The sequence below is a fragment of the Crinia signifera genome, chromosome 11 (genome assembly GCF_055691185.1).
Source record: "Crinia signifera chromosome 11, ASM5569118v1, whole genome shotgun sequence".
In the NCBI taxonomy this organism is placed as follows: domain Eukaryota; kingdom Metazoa; phylum Chordata; class Amphibia; order Anura; family Myobatrachidae; genus Crinia; species Crinia signifera.
In genome coordinates this window covers 73575920-73590186 of record NC_139227.1, presented here as the reverse complement: position 1 = coordinate 73590186, position 14267 = coordinate 73575920, and positions in this window count along the sequence as shown.

The window sequence follows — 14267 nt, the reverse complement described above, 5'->3', positions numbered from 1 at the left end:
GCGAGGCACCGTGCCCGAAGCATCGCGAGTGGAGCAAAGCCATCATCTTCTCAGAGCTGCCTCTCCTTTTCTTTTTTAATCCCCGGCAAGCCCTGTTCTCCCTGCACTTGTCATATTCTGGAGCAAAAGCTACACCAGTTCTACCGATGTTACAACCCTGCATGGGAATGGCTGCTGTTCCTATAATGAATTATGTAAAACATATTTCCCTAGGTCCAGCCCCCTACTGACTTCCTCATAGAAGCTAATTTTAATTAGTCTGACATGATCTATTTTTGGAGATAAATAGATAGATAATGACCAGCGCACTAGCTCTATAAATGTGTCCCCAAATAAGTGGGATGGTGTGTTATGTCAGCGGTAAGAAAGATATAGATATGAGTGGGAGAAGCACGAAGAATTTATTGGTATTGGACACAGTGTATAGGTATAAACTGCTCTGCAACCAAAATATTCTGACAGTGCTGGTGCTGTGGGGGAAAAGAGGGGAGAGTACCGCTGCACTGTGTGTCTGCGGTCTGGTATGACTCTCCCTCCGGTGTAATACTGGGAGACGGGTGGGGGATGATGGGGTCTCCAAGTATCCAGTGGGGGTGGGCTTGCACTGAGTCCAGTCCACCGGGCTAAGTGTTCTGTGCAGCAGTGAATATTGGGGGGGGGTTTGGCAGTCCGGGGTGGGTGGGAAACAAAGTTACTTGATACTGTTGGTGCTCCAATAGTGTCACCAGGGGCTGGCTTCCCTGCACCACTGGCGGTGCACCGGCACGTACCTGGCTCTTGCTCCTTACTCTGAGCGCGAAGTCAGTGGAGTGGTGTGCGCTCAACTCCCTAGTGTGGGGAGGAGATTGTAGTGGTCTGGTGTGTTCTACAGTCTCCTCCCCACACTAGGGAGTTGAGCGCACGCCACTCCACTGACTTCGCGCTTCCGGCAGATGCACATAGCCTGAACCCGGAAGTCGCGTCTGTCAGTGTAGCAGCGGCGTGGATCACCAACGGCGTGCTGCAGGGCTCTGCAGCCGCCAGACAAGTTTCCACTGACAGCGAGGGACGGTCGGAGTAAGGAGCAGGAGCCAGGTACGTGCCGGTGCACCACCAGTGGTTCAGGGACGCCAGCCCCTGGTGACACTATTGGAGCACCAACGGTATCAAGTAACTTTGTTTCCCACCAACCCACCCCGGACTGCCAACCCCCCCCCCAATATTCACCGCTGCACAGAACACCTAGCCCGGTTGACTGGACTTAGTGCAAGCCCACCCTCACTGGATACCTGGAGACCCCATCATCCCCCACCCATCTCCCAGTATTACACCGGAGGGAGAGTCATACCAGACCGCAGACACACAGTGCAGCGGTACTCTCCCCTCTCTTCCCCCACGGCACCAGCACTGTCAGAATATTTTGGTTGCAGAGCAGTTTATACCTATACACTGTGTCCAATACCAATAAATTCTTCGTGCCTCTCCCACTCATATCTGCATCTTTCTTACCGCTGACATAACACACCATCCCACTTATTTGGGGACACATTTATAGAGCTAGAGCGCTGGTCATTATCTATCTATTTATCTGCACTCCTTTGAGAGTGGACAACTCGACCAAGCTGCCAGCACCCAGGTTGAGCGCTACTATCTACCAATATTGCCCAATGATCTATTTTTGACAAACCCATGCTGAGCCTTACTTATCACTTTCTCATGTTTTAAGAAATTTTGGATACTATCTCTTATTATTCCTTCATATGTTTATATTGTCAATATATGTATTTTGCCTCTTTATGCAAATAAAGAATGCATTTTCAAGAAAAAAACAGGGCACAGAGGTTAGGTAACAGGAGTAGATAAGGCACACTTTTTCTTCAAACTAATTGGTTTTAACAGGTCCACGCCCCTTTTATACAGTTTGATATCAAACGTGATAGCACGTGATAGCCCGTATCACGTTTGATATGAAAGTTGTATAAATAATATTAACCCCCGTATTAAAATATAATTGGTTTGATACTGTAACTTCATACACTAATATTGACTATGTCAAATAACACCACAGCTGTATAAATTAATTTATAAAGATCGCTTAATGATATCTTAACCAGCTGGAAGAATTTCTAAACATAATGCTAAAAAAAGTTGTTAGAAAAATATGGTATACAACAGATATATAATTCGTAGAACTGTAGATCTTGTTTTATATCAAATTTGATTTGTGTAGGATGTATCGCAACGCTGATCATCAAAACAGCCAGCTGAAAGCCTGGTATTATAACGTATTAAAGCCGGGTAGTTTTTGCGGCTTTGATAAATATTATAAAGCTTTGAAAAATAAATTTAAAAGATCCGATGTGAGAAAATGGTTACAAGAGCAAGACGCGTACACATTGCACAAACCGGCTAGAAAAAACTATAAAAGGAATATGATATGCGTATCGGATATAAATCAACAGTGGCAATGTGATTTGGTATCGCTCATAGATCTGGCAAAGCACAACGACGGCGTAAAATATATACTAACCGTCATCGATATATTCAGTAAGAGGGCCTGGGCTGAAAGTCTGACTGCTAAGAGCGCGACGACTGTCGCTAAGGCTTTTGAAAAATGATTCCAACAGGGGGACGTACCGAGGAAACTACAAACCGATAACGGTAAAGAGTTTCTAAACAAAGTCCTAAAAAAGTTGTTAGAAAAATACGGTATACAACATTTCACAACCAATAATGATGTGAAAGCAGCCGTTATAGAACGCTTCAATAGGACTTTAAAAACACGAATGTGGCGATATTTCACGGCGAATAATACATACCGATATATAGACGTTTTACAAGCGTTCATTACCAGTTATAATAACACATACCATAGAACGATTAAGCGAGCGCCGAATGAGGTGGATGGCTCTAATGCGCTGGATGTCTTCAAGACGATATATGGCGATTACTTTAGAAGTAAGAAAACAAAAGCTTGTTTAGCGGTCGGGGACCACGTTCGTATCTCAAAATATAAGGATATATTTCAGAAAGGTTACGAACAGAGTTTTTCTGAGGAAATATTTGTAATACGCGGCGTGAACACTAAAGGGCTTAAGCCGCTTTACACGTTGGAGGATCTCTACGGGGAAGCTATAACGGGTAGTTTTTACCCCGAAGAACTTCAAAGTATACCGAAAAACTATAATAGGATTTACAAAGTGGAGAAGATTTTAAAAAATAAGACGGTTAGAGGGAGGAAATACGTATTAGTCAAGTGGCGCGGATACTCCACAAAATTTAACAGTTGGGTCGCTGCATCGGAGATAAAAGATATATAAACAAAGAGGAAGATGGATGACAAACCCTTCTACATAACATTGCCGAGTAACGCCTCAGCCGATACATTTCCACAAAATAAGATTTCTGACTATACCACAAAGCTAGCAAGGCCGATAGACTTAAGTGGAGATTGGGAAGTAGCTCTTACAGAAATACAATACCCACACACCTGGAATACAATCGATGTGCGTGATTGTGTGTTGAAAATAACAAAGTGGGATGGGACGAGCGGTACAGTAACGAAGGTTTGCATTAAACCGGGGTTTTATGAAACTATCGAAGCGTTACTGGATTCTTTCAACGCTGAAATTGGCCGATATAAACTGGAAGGTTTAAAACTATGGTAAGATCCGCTTGAACGAGACATATTCATCGACAATAAGGCGATGTACAACATCTCAGCCGGTCCTAAATTGTCGAGAATACTGGGGTTATACCCGAAAACTAAGTTTTTAAAACCGTGCGCCGACATCAGCGGAGGACAATATATGCTCTTCGTGTACACAGATATTATCGAACATAATCGGGCTTCTCATACCGTATAGTGACCATCTCGTTGTTACGGCCCTTTATTTCAACGGTGCGCAACAACGGAACATAACTATCACCGACCCTCTGATGTTCGATAATATCTGTGTACACGAAGAGCGTATATTGTCCTCCGCTGATGTCGGCGCACGGTTTTAAAAACTTAGTTTTCGGGTATAACCCCAGTATTTTCGACAATTTAGGACCGGCTGAGATGTTGTACATCGCCTTATTGTCGATGAATATGTCTCGTTCAAGCGGATCGTACCATAGTTTTAAACCTTCCAGTTTATATCGGCCAATTTCAGCATTGAAAGAATCCAGTAACGCTTCGATAGTTTCATAAAACCCCGGTTTAATGCAAACCTTCGTTACTGTACCGCTCGTCCCATCCCACTTTGTTATTTTCAACACACAATCACGCACATCGATTGTATTCCAGGTGTGTGGGTATTGTATTTCTGTAAGAGCTACTTCCCAATCTCCACTTAAGTCTATCGGCCTTGCTAGCTTTGTGGTATAGTCAGAAATCTTATTTTGTGGAAATGTATCGGCTGAGGCGTTACTCGGCAATGTTATGTAGAAGGGTTTGTCATCCATCTTCCTCTTTGTTTATATATCTTTTATCTCCGATGCAGCGACCCAACTGTTAAATTTTGTGGGGTATCCGCGCCACTTGACTAATACGTATTTCCTCCCTCTAACCGTCTTATTTTTTAAAATCTTCTCCACTTTGGAAATCCTATTATAGTTTTTCGGTATACTTTGAAGTTCTTTGGGGTAAAAACTACCCGTTATAGCTTCCCCGTAGAGATCCTCCAACGTGTAAAGCGGCTTAAGCCATTTAGTGTTCACGCCGCGTATTACAAATATTTCCTCAGAAAAACTCTGTTCGTAACCTTTCTGAAATATATCCTTATATTTTGAGATACGAACGTGGTCCCCGACCGCTAAACAAGCTTTTGTTTTCTTACTTCTAAAGTAATCGCCATATATCGTCTTGAAGACATCCAGCGCATTAGAGCCATCCACCTCATTCGGCGCTCGCTTAATCGTTCTATGGTATGTGTTATTATAACTGGTAATGAACGCTTGTAAAACGTCTATATATCGGTATGTATTATTCGCCGTGAAATATCGCCACATTCGTGTTTTTAAAGTCCTATTGAAGCGTTCTATAACGGCTGCTTTCACATCATTATTGGTTGTGAAATGTTGTATACCGTATTTTTCTAACAACTTTTTTAGGACTTTGTTTAGAAACTCTTTACCGTTATCGGTTTGTAGTTTCCTCGGTACGTCCCCCTGTTGGAATAATTTTTCAAAAGCCTTAGCGACAGTCGTCGCGCTCTTAGCAGTCAGACTTTCAGCCCAGGCCCTCTTACTGAATATATCGATGACGGTTAGTATATATTTTACGCCGTCGTTGTGCTTTGCCAGATCTATGAGCGATACCAAATCACATTGCCACTGTTGATTTATATCCGATACGCATATCATATTCCTTTTATAGTTTTTTCTAGCCGGTTTGTGCAATGTGTACGCGTCTTGCTCTTGTAACCATTTTCTCACATCGGATCTTTTAAATTTATTTTTCAAAGCTTTATAATATTTATCAAAGCCGCAAAAACTACCCGGCTTTAATACGTTATAATACCAGGCTTTCAGCTGGCTGTTTTGATGATCAGCGTTGCGAGACATCCTACACAAATCAAATTTGATATAAAACAAGATCTACAGTTCTACGAATTATATATCTGTTGTATACCATATTTTTCTAACAACTTTTTTTAGCATTATGTTTAGAAATTCTTCCAGCTGGTTAAGATATCATTAAGCGATCTTTATAAATTAATTTATACAGCTGTGGTGTTATTTGACATAGTCAATATCAGTGTATGAAGTTACAGTATCAAACCAATTATATTTTAATACGGGGGTTAATATTATTTATACAACTTTCATATCAAACGTGATACGGGCTATCACGTGCTATCACGTTTGATATCAAACTGTATAAAAGGGGCGTGGACCTGTCAAAACCAATTAGTTTGAAGAAAAAGTGTGCCTTATCTACTAACAGGGCACAGAAGACAAGATAACAGCACCAAAAGAGATTCTGTAGGGTACCCACCAAAACGACCATGATCATTAGATGATCGAGAAACAATTTCTCTTGAACTTCCCAGGCGGTCCCCAGCTCACATTTTTTTTAAACTGTGTTTTTGTGTGAAACGATCTCAGTCCGATCTGATTGCAACCGTATGGTCGTTCGATGGTCAGATCCAGTGCTTCATGTGTTTTGCAAAGTACACCATGCAACCATCTACAGATTGGCCTATGAAATTTAAATAAGGGGCAGGACTATTTAGATAAGGGGCAGGACTATTTTGATTGCTTTTTTTGGCTGCCACTACACTAAAACTGTGTTTTAACCCTACATTACTGTGTCCATAATGGAGGGCCCAGTGTAGTAGAGCAAGATCTTGCTGGACAAAGCAGTGGCTACTGAATCATCAGACTCGTTCTAACATGCCACTGTTCATGGAGATTAGGGAAAACAATCCGGACAACTACAGAAACTTCCTACGAATGGATGATGCCACCTTCCAGGAATTGCTGGGTATGGTAGCCTTCTACATGCAAGATACCAAGTATCGGATGGCTATCCCTGCTGAGGACTGGCTGGTGGTGACCCTGAGGTTTCTGGCAACAGGACGGTCTCTGGCTGACCTGAAGTTTGGTTCCCTCATCTCCCTGCAAGCTTTGAACCTCATTATCCTGGTGACCTGCAAAGCCATTGTGAAGGTGTTGCAGTAGAAGTATTGCAAGGTAAGCAAAAATGCACTGTACACTTGTGAATACAAAAACTGTTTTATTAATTATTTTGCCTTGGACAGACACACTTAAAAGTTTTTTTTGTCTTTTAAATATATAAATGGTGCAAAAATATAGAGTAATATGTACACATTTTGTATCATTAACTTTACCATTTGCAATATTTTTTTTCTTTCCAAAATATAGAAAAGGTGCAAAAATCGAACAATCTCTGCCAACACTGTGGGGGAAATTTACTAAAGGAAATTTGTAAAAAATAGGTGTATTTGTATCCAGAAATACACTTATTTTTTACATTTACTATCCGGAAAATACGGCAATTCGTATTCGCATTGATAGCACATCAATACGACTACGAATTGCCGTATTTTCCGGATAGTAAATGTAAAAAATAAGTGTATTTCTGGATACAAATACACCTATTTTTACACCTATTTTTTTACAAATTTCCTTTAGTAAATTTCCCCCTGTCTGTCATACGGCTCCATACCTATTGGGTAAGGAAAAATTGTGAAATAATTGGTTATAGGTCTTCAAAAAGAGGAGACTCCTGTTCTCTCTCCGGTAATGCCATATGCAGGTGGCAGTATATATAAAATGAGCATAAATATAACAAAACTCTCTCAACATTTTGTAAAACCCATTTTTAACTTTACCAACAGGTATGGTACAGTGTGACAGAGGGTGCTTCGGACACAGATATGTAAAGGCTCAGGTACGTGTGGTGCAAGGTGCAAACGCAATGGGTCCAGCCCAATTGATGTGGGCCATGTACCACGTGAGCATGGGCCTTTACATATCTGCGCCAGAGACACCTTCTGTCATACAGCTCCATACCAGTTGGGAAAGGAAAAATTGTAAAATAATTGGTTATACTGTAGGTCTTCAAAAAGAGAAAACTCCTGGGGTGAAATGTAATAGGGTGCGATTTTTTAGACATGTGCGATTTTTGGTCAAAAACGGCCACATTTGCACGTTTTCTAAAAATCGCAAGTGCGAATTGCGGTAAAAATCCCACTTTTTGTCGCAAAATGTGCACATTTTGACCTGACGATTTTTGGTCACACTTCAGTTCACAACCAGATGTTTTTCCGATATAAAGTATACAACTCGCAAATGTAAAAGTAAAAAAAAAAAATGGCATGGGGTCCCCCCCCCCCCTTATGAGCATAACCAGAGCCGGGCCTGCTTCCAAAAATATGGGGGACACTTTTTACGTAAGGTCCCCCAGCCGTATCATGAGCACTGTGGCTGGTCAGCCCTGGACAGGGTACTTGGAGGAGTGGGGATCCCCCAATAAAGGGGTCCCCCCAAGCTTCACCCGTCCAGGGCTGTCCCCGCCGTAACTGGGCCCTGGGCGGGTGAATGCTAGGGGCACCCCTTTATTGGGGGGTCCCCACTTCCCCAAGTACCCCATCCAAGGCTGACCGACCACGATGCTCATGATATGGCCAGGGGACCTTACGTAAAAAGTGTCCCCTGGCTGTGGCATGACACCGCGGGCTGTTGGAACCCAGGGCTGGTTTCAGAAATAAAGGGGACCCCTACGCTTTTTGTCCCCCATATTTTATAGGCAAGACACTTGAACACTCTACTTACTGACATGGTCTGCAATCTTTCATACAGATTCTACGTCATGTTTGTCACGATCTGGACCATTAAGACTACTCCAGTGGTCCACTGTGACTCCTGGCTGAGGGTGAACTTTAGGAGATCATAGTACCAGAGGGACGTTTGATAAACTTGTTCGGCTCCAGCACCTGATCTCTTGGAAGCCTCAATTTTCTTGTGCTCCTTAAGGAACACGGTTAGTAAATTTTGGATTCTTTAATTAAACCAACTCGGGTTGGCCTCAGAATGAAGTGGGAGGCTATGTTCAGCCAATTCTTTAAGTATGATTTAATGAGACCAGGATTTTACCCTATTAATTCCACAATGTTGCCACTATGGGGCTTATTCTAGTTCATTCTTTCTGACAAAATCCTTCTTAGATGGACAAAACCATGTGCACTGCGGGTGGGGCAGAAGATGTAACTTGTGCAGAGAGAATTAGATTTGGGTGGGGTTTTTCTTCAAAGTGAGATCTATATTGCAGTGTAAAATAAAGCAGTCAGTATTTTCCCTGCACAGAAACAAAATAACTCACCCAAATCTAATTCTATCTGCACATGTTACATCTGCCCCCCTGCAGTGCACATGGTTTTGTCCATCTAAGAAGGATTTTGTCAGAAAGAATGAACTAGAATAAACCCCTATATTAGGCATTATTTAACAGAGATTTTATTATTCAAATTGCATGTAGTTACACACACATAAACAGGGTATTCATACCATCATATCATACTTAACATCCCAGAAGAACACAAAAATATTTTACGGCCTAATGTGCTAAATATCAGCATTAAGAAGTGCCCCTAAGATTGGGCACACATTATAATTCACACATATTTCATCATAGAAATTTAAACAAGTATATTGCTCTGAGCCACACACTATCTATTTGTGACAATTGCAGCCACAAGATGAATAAATCCTAGTTATATCTGGGAATTAAATGAATTAATCTTACTGTCTTTTGCCAATATAGGAAGACAGCACACATAATCATCCTGTTGACTGCCAATAAATTACAATCTTGACACAGTGTATGAATTTAAACACTGTGGATGAATAAAGAGAAACAAAGTAAAATAATTGTCACAAATGAGAAACAACAAGGGTTGTAATACTATTTAATAATAGAAAAATGCATGTTGAATAACTTCTGTTAAGAGTTTCCACATCCCATTTTTAATCACACTTTCTAACTTTTTTTGCACATCTCTTAAATTGTCTTATTTAGGAGGGTGTAAAAAGCACACCTATTTATAAATTAAACAAATAAAAGGGTACTTGTTTCCTAGAACGGCGCCCATCGCGGGCATCGCATGTACATCGCATGCCATTATAATGGCATGCGATGCGACCGATGCGATGGCCGCGATTTTACATAGAAATGCATGGTAAAATGTAAATCACGTCGGTCGCATCGCATGCGGACAAAAAAATCGCATGCGATGCGACCGACGCGATTACCGATTATACATAGGGAACAATGTTAAATGGCCCAATTGACCCGATTTCACATAGGGAACAATGTTAAATGGCCCACAGACCCCAAATAGCCACCCTGAAGTGTGAAATGGCCCCCCCAAATGTTAACGCCACCCCACCATCAACATCAACCCGAAGCGTGGCGAGCGGCGGCGGTACGCGTCCTCCGACCGTTTCATACCCCCACTATCCACGTCGGCGCGGAGTTGAGAATAGAAAGTGTGGCGAGCGCAGCGAGCCACTGAGCCCGAAGCGTGGTGAGCGCACGCGGAATACGAGCCCGAGGCGTGGCGAGCGGACGCAGAATACATGTTAAGTAATCCGTGTCCCCTCGCGGGGCTCACTGCGCTCGCCACACTTCGGGAGCGTGTTCTGCGTCCCCATGCGGGGCTCACTACGCTCGCCACGCTTCGGGCTCGGTGGCTCGCTGCGCTCGCCACGCTTTCTATTCTCCACGCCGACGTGGATGGTGGGGGTATGAAAAGATCGGAGGACGCGTACCACCGCCCCTCGCGGGCTCGCTGCGCTCGCCACGCTTCGGGCTCGGTGGCTCGCTGCGCTCGCCACACTTTCTATTCTCCACGCCGACGTGGATAGTGGGGGTATGAAAAGATCGGAGGACGCGTACCGCCGCCCCTCGCGGGCTCGCTGCGCTCGCCACGCTTCGGGTTGACGTTGATCGTGGGGTGGCATTAACAATTGGGGGGGCCATTTCACACTTCAGGGTGGGTATTTGGGGTCTGTGGGCCATTTAACATTGTTCCCTACTGACCTCTATAGGGGTCCCTATGTTCACATAAAGGTATCTTTATGTATATCACCCGGGAAAATTCTTATTCACTACACAAGTTCCTGAGGTATGGAAGCACTCCACTACTGACCTGTATATAAGGCCCTATTTACACATAAAGGTATCTTTATGGCGGAGTCCCCAACTTCTGTATCACTCGGTAATCAATTTCCATAAACCATATGCACACCAGAAGCCACGTGGATCAACACTCACCCCAATAAGAGGCCCTATTTTCACCAAAAGGTTTCTTTGGTCTTTTTTTCTTTCTCCAGTAATAGAGGATGTAATCAACCAAGATGCTCCGTACAAAAAGGAAAGGTGAAGCTCATGCAGTTTGCACTAACAAGAGCTTCCAAGGGGCGCAGTTGCGTTAGCACAATAATAAACCAAAAATTCCAATAAAAATTATTATTTTTTATTTTAAAAAGAAATAACAATATCCAAAAGTGAAGTGCACTTCATTGATAAAACAAGACAATACAAGACATACAACATATAGACAAACAGAGGCTAATTTATTGGCTAGATTTATCGGGCATGAGGCTTTAAACTAATCAGGCATCCATTAATAAACAGGCATCTGCAGCATATATATATAGTTACCAGTCCCGTATATGTAATCAAGATAGCTGCTGTTTGGGAACTCTGGGCTCCTTTGATGGACAGTCCAACCTCTAATTCAATGGAGGTGCTCCCCTGATGTACAAGGGGAGGGAGACGGTTCCTCAGATTTTAGCAATAGCCGTTTTTTTCTGCTGGGTAGCTTTTCCGGCAATCTCAACAGCAATCTCTGGGTACAGGTATTATGCAGGTGCAGGTATTCTGGCACAGCAACAAAACGCGTTTCTCCGCCTAGATCAACATCAGCAGCTTCCTCAGTTGTGCTGTCACTTTCAAAAGATTGCCTTTTTATAGCAGTCCCGTTCGCGGGGTTTCATTCCACCGTGCTTCCGGGTTTGTATTCCAAGCCTCGTTTGGGTTAGCTCTTATTTATACACTTCTGCGGCCATCTTTATTTTGCGTTTCAAGCCTCACTTCCGGTATTGTGGGCTGATAATCACTCGCGGCCATTTTTGAAGTGTATTCCAAGCCTCAATCTCATGGCTGATGTTTCACAGTCTTATACGGCCGTATAAGTTTCAAGCCTCCATTTCAGTTTTATATATATATTTATATCCACAGACCTCCGCGGCCATGTTTTTCCAAACTCCAAGCCTCATTTTTGTTTCTGTGGAGTAAGCCTCATACCATTATTATACATTTCAAGCCTCATTTTTAAAACGGCTGTTCAGCCACAGCTCCACCCACATATATACTCATATGCCTGTCTGGAATACCAATCACTTCAAGCCTCATATCGGGATAGCCTCACATCAAACATAGAACATATAACATGTAACATACATATAGATAATAATTTTACATATCCTACAATAATCATAATATTAAAGAAAATAATAAAAAAATTAATAATAATAATTAATTAAAATATATCTTTTTAATCCACATAGATTGGCAGGTATCAATACTAAACATCAGTGATTTCACCATTGATTCTTCTTTATGATATGAGTATTTTATTTTTTGGTTTTCTGCTTTTACCATATAAACTTTATTTTATTCTATTCTCCCTATCTCTAACCTAGGGATGATATTGCCACATTATAAACTTTCTGAACAGTTACATATGCGTGCATACTCCCAGTAAACCGAAGCATGCACACATATATCACCTATAAAGAACAATTCCGCCGTTATTGAACACTTATAAATGAACAATATATCCATATTAAATCATACACAATTACATAAATAAATAAATATATCCCACCCTACCTCCCTCTTCCCACCCCATTTAGTTAATTATAGGATCACTCCCCCCCCCCTCCCTCCTCCCCTCCCACTCCCTCCCCTCTCATGATGACAAAAAATAGATAACATAAGGGTGTATAAATTCATCCACCCCCTTATAAGAATTGCTATAACAGTATACATATAGGATATGCATCAAGGAAGTATCGGTCATCATCAGGTATATATGGTCATAATCAAAATATAAAGGGTCATACTCAAAGTATATGGCCCTATACATTATTGAGTTCAATAGTATCGTTTAGGCCTAATGGGTTCAGTGTTCTTAGGCAGAAGATCCAGTAAGCCTCCCTCTTACATAATCTTACATATCTGTCCCCTCCCCTTGGTGTGTTCTTTATATGTCCGATCCCTATCATCCGAATACCTTTTAATTCTCCCCTTTGGCAACCTGCCATATGTCTGTAGAGACTGTTGTTCCTGCTCATTTTTAATATATTTCGCTTATGCTCCATAAATCTTACATGCAGAGTTCTAATTGTCCGGCCCACATACTGTAGGCCGCATCCACATGTAAGTAGATATATAATAAACTTGGTCTTACAGTTAATAAACTCCTTGATATTAAATGTCTCTCCTGTAATGTATGAGGAGAATTCTACAGTTTTTCTCTCTGAGAAAGCACAAGAGGCACATCCCCCCCCCCCCCCCTCCACATGTATGGAATCCCACAGGTTTCTCGGGCAACCAAGTGGTATTGGTAGTGATCATTTTTTTCCCTTTATAGAAACTAGGTGCTATTTTTTCTTTTAGATTTTGTGATTTACGGAATACTACTGTACTTCCTAAGTCTACTTCTTTATTGAGAATTTCATCAGCTTGCAGGAGGTGCATGTTTTTCTTTATTATACTCTTAATTTCCATTGCTTTAGTGTTATATTGGGTCACAAATACAGTTTTTTTCTTTTCTTTGCTGTGTATTTGTGTAAATTAGAAGCAGCAGGTGTATACTACTCAACTAAACAAAAATATGACGAATTTGAAGTGTCTAAGTGAGAGAATGGAGAGAAGGAATATGTATCTTAAAGATCCCTTGAAAGTACAAACTACATTAAACGAGAATGTTGATGGTATGCATAGTTTGTTTAATGGTTTAGAAAATCTTTGTATAGATGAAACCAGACACTGGTGGGACCAGGTTCTTTTACAAAAATACCTGGACCAAAATCTAATACCCCGAGGATTAAGGATTCTAAAAACCTCCACGTTTAAAGACGATAAGCAGTTCTCAGAGAAGTGGGACTCCATCTTAGATGGTTGTTCAAAAAACTTAATGAGATTACTTATTAAATATAGAGAAATGAAGGTACAAAATATACAACAAGAAATAGAAAAGATACAGGAGAAATTGAAAGCCCATTCGGGTTATCCAGATTTTGTGAAGAGAGACCAACAGGTTAATAAAAACGTGGAGGATTTTGAGAAATCTTTGATCCAAGGAAAAACAACAAATTGGATAGAGATAGATCAGATTATGCCACAGGAACAGTTCACACCTATAATAGAAATAGAGGAACAACAAGGAATTGGGAAAATAGGAATCAATATCAGAGGGAAACCTTAAAAAGGTCATATGGGACCAATCAGGAACAGCGAAATAAACCCTATAACAGAACTCAACATAACGAATGGAGTCAGATTGAGTTGAGAAACAGATTTGATCCATTAACAGACCTAGGAACCCCCACAAATGGGAATTATCAATATAACTACACCCCAAAAAGAACATATCAAGAGGGAAATAGAAATCCAGGTGACAGAGGGAGAAGGGAACCCACCCCCCGACACATAGGGGAAATAGTTTTTTAGGGGATCCCCCCGACAGAGATACCTAAGGGATTGG